Below are 9,465 nucleotides of genomic sequence, written 5' to 3'. Positions count from 1 at the left end.
TCACGTGCCTATCACATGTGTTGAGTGTGTATTTAGTCTTAAAATACCCCTTACTCACATTTCTATCCTTTTAACTCTCAATAGTTATTATGGTGAAATTCTGTTAAATATTTGAAGCCGAAGAATTTTGAAGAACTAGGTGACATCAAAGAGTCAAGTTTCCAATTACTAACATCAAATTCTCGCTTCAACCAACAACTGTACAATATGCTAAATTTCTTAGATCATATTATGCTGCATAAACTGTGATAAACATAAAAACCGTTAATATAATTTTAATAATGGTGTTCTACTCTGACTGGAAAACTGGATAACTTAATTATATATTGAGGTTCCGTCATCCTGATGACATTCCCATAAGGAGCAAAATGCATATCTCGTGTACACGTTCCATTATTATTTCTATAATTCCCTATTATTTATAATTTTTCTTTTATATGCTTTTAATGCCTATGGAATGCAAGAGTATTATTTAGACTTGTGGGATTGCATGTATGAAAATTGAAGTTGTACTACTTTGCGTAAATCGATTAATTCCTACCAAGAGTTCTCCGCTCGAACCGCATATCCTAATTAAGAGGGGAGGAACCTCGATTGTTCCACCCAAGGGCGTATTTAAGGGGTTTCATGGGGCACGTGAACTATCATGGGCGGCTTTCCAGCCATGCCCCATGACCCCTTGGACGCGCCCCATGGTCCTAGCAAGCTTCTCAGCGCCTAGTGCTATGGACGGCCCCATAGTTTTGGCTGCGCCAAATGACAAGCGCGCATGTGCCTCTGTCGCCCCACCGATAGCCCTCGCCGACGCCCAGCCGGAGGTAGATGCCAACAGCGTCGCGTGCTGATATGTGTCTATAATTAATGGTTTAGCACATTAATGCCTTGCGTTTTACATGCTTTAAGGTTAAATTACACTTTGTTTGAGCGTAATGAAGTCTATTTTATGTGTAGGTGCATCAGAAATGAAAGTAGAGCTAAAAGGATGCTTAAACGTCGAAAGTGCGATCAAGAACGGTGAAAAGGATAAGCCTGGCGAGTCCAGCTTAAAGCCAAGCCCAACCAGGCGTTAGCCTGGCGAAGCCAGCTTAAAGCCAGGCCTAGCCAGGTTGAGGCTGGCGTTAGCCAGGCGATGCCAGGCCTAAGGCCAGGTCTAGTCCGAGTTTTGAAGGTTTTAATTGTTTTCCGGCTTGACTAGGAGTTGACCTACACGTTTAGGGCTTGTCCCAAACATATAAATAGACCTAAAAATGCCACTTTGAAGGACCTTTGCAACCGAAGGCAAGAATAGCTCGTGGAACACGACATGGGAGTTGGAATCATTGATTTCTACATCTCTTTATCCTTACTCTGTAATTGAATTATGGAAATTACTTTGGATATTTGTACTATGAGTATGAGTAGCTAAACTCATAATCTAGGGTTTTGATGGAACCTGTTGAAGAATGACTTTCTCGTTATGTTAATATAGATTTTCCATAGTATTCTCTCTATTTGTTCAACTATATGCTTGTTGTTGTTGATTGAAGGGCCCTCAATTAACTGTTCCTATTTAGTGTGCATTACTTGGGAAAGAGTGCATATTTAGGTAGTTGTTGAACATCATCACTCCTAAAGTATATGAGGGATCAATACGAAGGGTTTAAATGTGGATTAGGGATCACGAAACCTTGGGTGTGATCTAAGTGAGATGTACTTAAGGCTAGCTAGCGTAATTCGGGAGAATATATCTAGTATATTGTTGTAACTACACGGGAGAGAGTTACGACAGTTAGAGTGCTCATGACCGATAGAGAAGACTTAGGCAAATTTATAGCAAATGTAGCGGAAAGAATTCCAACAATAGGGGAAATCAGAACCTTAGATCATTCCAATTCTTGTTTACAAACCGTTCATAGTTAGTTCTTAATTACTGCATTTTCATTACATAATATTTAGTTAGTAAACATCCAATCTGTTATTTAAATATCTCCAAAGATTGAATATGTGAATTTGTGTAAGTCCGATAGCTGTGATTGATAGGTTAATTCCCTGTGGAATTCGACTCCGGACTTGTTAATCGGAATATATTTGCAGCGATCGCGTTGTCCTTTTTATAAGGCATAGTTGGGCGTGATCAAATTTTGGCGTCGTTGCCGGGGAATTAACGGTGTTATTGATTGATGTTAAAAGAAGTGCAAAAATTCTTAGTGTAGTCAATTTTCTTCAATTTAAACCGAGTACATTGAAATTCTAACATTTGTAGTCTTGGGTGTTACAAGTGCATGCCTAGAAACTCCTCAAGAACTGGTGAATTGTTTGAAGCATTATCAGATCTTGAGAAAGTCTTCAAGGCATTGAATCGTGCAAACAAGAAGGGCAAACAACAACAGAACTCAACAGAACAAATCGAACCAGACATGGAAGACGACCATCTAAACAACAGAAATAATGGGAATGACCCGAACAATCAGGCTGTGGTGCCGCTTGTGCCAGAAGCAGCATTGTACGATTGGGCACAACCCACCGCTGATAACTTAGCAACTGTCATTGTAGTCCCTCAGATACAAGCGGATTCATTCCAAATCACAAATAACATGCTACATTTGTTGCAGAACAAGGGACTGTTCTCAGGGTCATACGTTAAAGATACTCAGCAGCATCTGAAGAATTTCCTGTCAATCTGTTCCACGCAGAGGTAACATAACATGACACCGGAAGCAATACCACTGTTGTTATTTCCATTCTCAATGACGGGAGCGGCTCAGACTTGGCTTAATTCACTCCCCATAAACTCCATCACTACTTGGGAGGACTTAGTCAAGCAATTTGTGAACAAATTTCACCCACGCAACAAGACTGCTCAACAAATTGATGAGATATTGAGCTTTAGACAGAAACCAACAGAGACATTACAAGAAACGTGGGAGAGGTTCAAGGGTCTGCTGGTTACATGTCCACATCATGGTATTTCGGAGCAAATGTAAGGGCAGAAGTTTTACTGGGTTTGGCAGATAGCTTGAAAGCCAATGTTGATGCTTCAGCAGGTGGAGCATTTTTGAGAAAAACATTCAGAGAAAGCAAGATCCTACTTGACAAGACGGCACAAACTCAGGATGGACGACAAGAAACGCTCCACCATCACTCCTGTGGTTCACTCAGTGGCCTTAGATCCAACTAACTCCATAGCAGAAAATATGGCCACTCTAGTGACACAAATGAGCATCCTCACCAAAAGGTTGATGAATCAGGCTAGAAGCAGCAGGTACACATAGTTGATGCAACTAATGGGGGTTTACGTACATCAAGCATTAATCAACCATATGTCTGCTCGTGCAGTGCTGAAGGTGATAACCAACAGTATCAGGAGAACATGAATTATGTGGCCAACTATGGGGGTTAGAGGCAAGGTGGTCAGAATTGGGGTTAGCAGAATCAACATTATAGACCAGCTCAGCAGCAGTACAATAACACCAATAATCTTGAGGCTATGCGACCACAGGGTCAAGTGGTGCCTTACCAAGGTAACAGGGTTACAACCAGCAAAATCAGCAGCAGACTTATCAACAACCTCAACAACAACAGACTATGAGACATGAAGATGGGTTTGCTAAACTTGAGGGATTGATGCAACAAGTGATTGGGTCCACTGGAAAACTAACAGACAGAGTAGAATCACATGAATCGACGATAAAGAATATTGAGATCCAATTAGGACATATTTCTATGGCTTTAAATAATCTTCCCTATGGGAAGTTACCTGCAGACACACAAGTCAATCCAAAAGAACAGGGCCCGAAGTAGCTTATGGAAGTGAGTCTCCGAAATGGTAGAGACCTAGATCTAGAGCAAGAAATTGCTCGCAAAAGCAGACCGACTGAGACACCGGTGCCTATACCCATTGAGATAGATGATTCAGTAGGGTTAACTGAGGTGACGCTACAACATGCGCAAGAGAACGCCAATAAAGAACAAGAGATTATGAAAGAGACTGAGGTTGCACCGGAACCAATAGTAGAAGCAGTGCATGAACAAGAAAAACTCAAATCACAGGGAAGAAGCGACCTCCAGGACCATTCCCACAGAGATTGGCCAAGTATCAGAAAGATGAGCAGTACAAGAAACTTTTGGAGATGTTGAAGCAAATTCAGGTAAACATTCTGATTGATGCTTTGAAGGAGATGCCTGGTTATGCGGAAATGATGAAGGACTTGATGTCCCGCAAGTTTGACTTTCAAGATTTGGCCATGGTCACACTGACTCAGACCTGCAGTGCTGTTGTGATGAGACCCATAGCTGAGAAGCTGTCTGACCCAGGGAGTTTCACAATCCCATGCACGATAGGCAACTGTGCATTTGCTAAGGCACTGTGTGATCTGGGGGCAAGCATAAACCTTATGCCCCTAGCTATCTACAAAAGGCTAGGCATTGGGAGAGCTAGACCCACGTCTATGTTACTACAGCTGGCTGACCGGACAGTGAAAAAGCCCTCTGGTATTCTTGATGATGTATTAGTACAGGTTGGAAAGTTTGTGTTCCCAACAGATTTTGTTATTCTAGAGTGTCGGGTTGATGAGGAAATTCCCATAATTTTGGGAAGACCTCTGGGCCACTGGGAGAGCTTTAATTGATTGTGAAACTGGAGAGCTCAAAATGAGATTAAACAATGAAGAGATAACATTCAACGTGCAGAAATCTATGTAGAGACCAAGTGAATTTGCTAATTGCTCTCTAATAGATGCAGTGGATGTAGTTTTGGAGGAGGAAGATGAGTCATTGAACACAAAAGACCCTCTAGCAGCCTGTCTCATAACTTAGATGAAGCCAATGGTGAAGATTTGGCAGAGTGGGTAATTGCTTTTGAAGGCCAAGGTTTTTGGAGAAGGGAGCTCGAATTTGAGCCTTTGCACTTGGAAGAAAGAAAAACTCCTCCAGCTAAGCCATCGATAGAAGAGCCACCAAAGTTGGAACTGAAGCCACTGCCATCTCATCTTAGGTATGCATTCTTAGGACCTAACTCAACTTTACCTGTTATTATCTCATCTAGTTTGTCAGATGTGCAGGCAGAACAACTTTTGCAGGTACTGACTGAGTGCAGAACTGCAATTGGGTGGACCATTGCAGACATTAAGGGGATCAGCCTGGCCTTCTGTATGCATAAAATTTTACTAGAAGATGGGCACAAACCTTCTAGAGAACATCAAAGAAGGCTGAACCCAAACATGAAAGAAGTGGTGAAGAAAGAAGTAATTAAGTGGTTAGATGCGGGAATCATATTCCCCATCTCTGACAGCAACTGGGTTAGCCCAGTTCAGTGTGTGCCAAAAAAGTGAGGTATGACGGTAGTGAAAAATGAGAAGAACGAATTGATCTCTACACGAACTGTCACAGGCTGGAGAATCAGTATAGATTACAGGAAGTTGAACTTGGCTACCAGGAAAGACCATTTCCCACTGCCATTCATTGATCAGATGCTAGACAGATTGGCAGGGAGGTCCCACTTTTGCTTTCTGGATGGGTACTCGGGGTATAATCAGATCTCTATTGCCCCGGAGGACAGAGAGAAAACATCGTTCACCCGCCTTTATGGAATCTATACTTTTCGGAGAATGCCGTTTGGCCTATGCAACGCACCTGCCACATTCCAAAGGTGCATGATGGCCATCTTCACGGATTTGGTAGAGGAAATAATGGAGGTTTTCATGGATGATTTCTCAGTGGTGGGGAATTCATTCGATGACTGCCGTATAAACTTGAGAAGAGTGTTGAAGAGGTGTATCGAGACGAATCTGGTACTCAACTGGGAAAAGTGCTATTTCATAGTACAGGAAGGTATAGTCTTGGGGCACCTAGTATAAAGCCCCGTGAAAACGTCTACTCAGAACTCGAAAGGCGAGCCGCGGTTCGGACCCTTTGGACTGATCTATGCATTAAAAATTCAAGGAACAATGTTTTCCAGAAAAGTGCGATTCTGCGGTCCAGAATGCAGTCGCATAACAGCTATGCGGACCGCATAATCACCGCAGAGTCAAGCAGTGTGATGGTTAATTTTGAGGTCAACTATGCGGCCAATTATGCGATCGCATACTCGATATGCGGGCCGCATAGTCGTCGCATAATCCCCTTGGGATTTTTGCGAGGAGCAGTTCTGCAGTGCATTATGCGATGCAGACCGCATTCTTGTCGCATACCCAGGCAGTGTGTTCAGTTTTGGGACCATTTTTGCGGTCCATTTTGCGGGCCGCATGTCAGGTATGCGATTGTAGATCTGAGTTGGGGCTCCTATTTTCTAATTTTTAAAACCCGACCCCATCCCATTAAAAACACCTCATCCGACCTTCTCTATGCTATTTTTACTGAAAATAGAGTGAGAAAAGGAGTTCTAGAGAGAGAGGGGGTGACCTTCATCTAATCCCCACCCAACTCTTACCCCAAAATCTTGAAGATTGTCAAGAGAGTTGCTAGGTCTTCACCCTAAAAAGGTAAGAAATTGTTCCATAATCTGTAATTTCGAAATTTCTATTTAAGATAAGTGATTAACAATTGAGTTATTGGGTAAAAGGGCTAATAATCTTGCATACATAAGAGATAATGGGGTATGGGGAGGATGAGAACTAAAGAGACAACAATTGGAGTATAACATTGAAGAAATCTCTTTCAAAAAGGGACCTAAGATCACAATGCACACTTGGTGCTTGATAGTATACCTGAACGAGCTAAAATCTTAACCATGTCTCTAATTCTTGGTTCGATTTGTAATTCTTATACTATACATTGAAGTGCTAAGAGTCCCGGAATTTTGTAAGAATTAAGGAAAGCTTTATTGAGGTATGTATGGCTAAGACCCCGTCTTTTAGAAATTGAGCTTCATCGGTGTTTGTGTGAATATGGTAAAATTAAAGTTGAATTGTTGCATTGCTTGATTTACATGAATTGGTGTTGTAACCTTATATGCGTAAAAGATGTGTCTCAACATGATCAACGTGCTATCTTGATAACTTGAAAGGGGCAAAGAAATGAATTATGTATTGAAATGCTTGGACCTTAAATTTAGATTGAAGTTGCATTGTTGCGCCACCTACGGGAAGTCTTATCTTTGCTTACAATTTAAATTGCTCTTGTGTGCACCTACTGTCTTAAATGGCCAAGCTAATATTGAAATTGGGAACGATGTAAAATGCGGCCTAGTGCCAAGAATGATGTGATAAGTTATGGCCCCAAGTGCCTATGAAATGATATATGTGAAACGAAATGATTAATGAGAAGGGAACAATGCCTTGGTAAGGCGGCCTAGCCGATCGGGCCTAGATCAGACTCCGCTCAAGATAGCGGTGGTATTGTGGATGAATTCCGGAAAAAGAGAAAATGAGATTGTGATTCAAGTATATATCTCAAATGAGGCAACCTAGCCGATCGGGTCGAGATCGGACTCCGCTCAAGATAGCGGTGGTATTGTGAACAATGATGAATAGTGTGAAATGCCCCAAACTAAAAGCTATGGAAAAATGATGTGAAAGTTGTATGATTCTTTTATTTGATAATGTGGTGATCGTTTGAAGTTTTGAGTTATACTTGTGATTTCTTATTCTTGTATGAAAGTTCTTTCTAACTAGATGGTGTTTAGTTATACATACAAGTACTATTCCATGGTACTAACGTCCCTTTTGCCGGGGGCGCTACTTTTTCAAATGAATGTAGGTGGCTCTATAGCGGACAATGTCGATCGCGCGTAGCGGAGTGTACTCCTCTCGAAGACTTGGTGAGCCCCTTTTTCCTTCAAGAGGTTACGTTGTACACCTTTTGTTGTAGACTTCCACTTTTGAGGTATAGCCGGGGCCTTGTTGCTGGCGTTGTCATGATTCGTCTTTTGTATCCATAGAGGCTCCGTAGACGTTGTGTGGGTTATGTATGGGTGTTGGATGGTTTAATAATCTGTGTTATAGCTCTATTCTCTAGTTCGTCTAAGCTATGACTGTATAAAATCTTGGAAACTTAGCCTTGGTTTAAGATTTGTGATATAAAAATGAACTAACAATGTTGAACGCTCGATTTTGCTATTGTCTAGTTAATAGAAAGTCGAATTCCTTAATCATATTGAGTTGGGTAGAAAGAGTCAATAAGGCTTGCTCGGTTGGGTTCACTCGATTGAGTGCCGGTCGCGCCTCCCGAGGTTGGGGCGTGACACCTAGTGTCAAGTAAAGGCATTGAGGTAGATCGTGCAAAGGTTGATGTTATAGAAAAGCTTCCACCACCCACTTCCGTCAAGGCAATCAGAAGTTTCCTTGGGCACGTTGGCTTCTATAGGAGATTTATAAAAGATTTTTCCAAAATTGCTAACCCCTTGTGTAAATTGCTTGAAAAAGATCACCCTTTTGTGTTTTCTGATGATTGCAGTGCAGGGTAGCGTTTGAGGAATTGAAGAAGAGACTGGTAATAACACCTATCATAGTTGCCCCTGACTAGGAGCAACCATTTAAGCTGATGTGCGATGCGAGTGACTATGCTGTGGGAGCAGTTCTGGGGCAGCGCAAAGATAAAATCATGTATCCCATATACTACGCAAGTAGAACGCTGAGTGAAGCCCAGCTAAATTACACTGTGACCGAGAAGGAGATGCTGGCAGTGGTGTTCGCATTTGACAAGTTCAGGTCATACCTGATAGGCTCGAAGGTAATTGTTTATACTGACCATGGTGCTCTCAGGTACTTAATCGAGAAGAAGGAGTCAAAACCGCGCCTGATCGATGGGTGCTACTGCTGCAAGAATTTGATTTGGAAATCCGTAACCGAAAGGGAACGGAGAACCAAGTAGCTGATCGTTTGTCTAGGCTGGAAGGAGCTAAGAAAAAAGTTGAGGTAGAAGAGATTCTAGAAACTTTCCCAGATAAACAACTGTGAGCACGTGATTTTTGCCCTATATATGAATAATTCCCAAAATTTCAAACAAAACAATTTTTTCTAGTATTTTATAAATCTTTGTGAATTTTGTGGCATCCTTTGGTAATTGTTGCATTTTTATTTGTGCGTTTTAATCCATATGAAAATACCAAAAATATGCATTGGCATTTAGGGATTTAATTTCACAATTTTAGTAATTAGTTTTAGAATAAAATGTAAAGAAAATTACAAGAAAATAGTTCCTTTGCATTGTTAATTATTACATTTATCTTTAAATAGAGTTTTAAATAATAATTTTAGGGGTTAGATAGTTTAATTAGGTCTTTTGCTTTGTTTTAGCATTTTATAAAATAAATACAAAATACAAAAAAATATAAAATACAAAAAGCAAAGTGATTAAAATACAAGAAAACAAACAAAAGAACAAAGAAAGGAAATGACTGGCAAGAACTGGGCCAAGTTGCCCAGGCCCAAACAAAAACACCCCACCCCAACCTAGCCCAAACGCCCCTGCCCGGTCCAGTCCCCCCCATAACAAAAACGACGTCGTTTGGCAAATCGATCGTAACCCTCCATACCCCCAAATCTGATG

The sequence above is a fragment of the Nicotiana attenuata genome, unplaced genomic scaffold, assembly GCF_001879085.1.
Source record: "Nicotiana attenuata strain UT unplaced genomic scaffold, NIATTr2, whole genome shotgun sequence".
NCBI classification, from domain to species: domain Eukaryota; kingdom Viridiplantae; phylum Streptophyta; class Magnoliopsida; order Solanales; family Solanaceae; genus Nicotiana; species Nicotiana attenuata.
The sequence above is the reverse complement of the archived record's forward strand: the minus strand, read 5'-3'. Positions refer to the sequence as shown.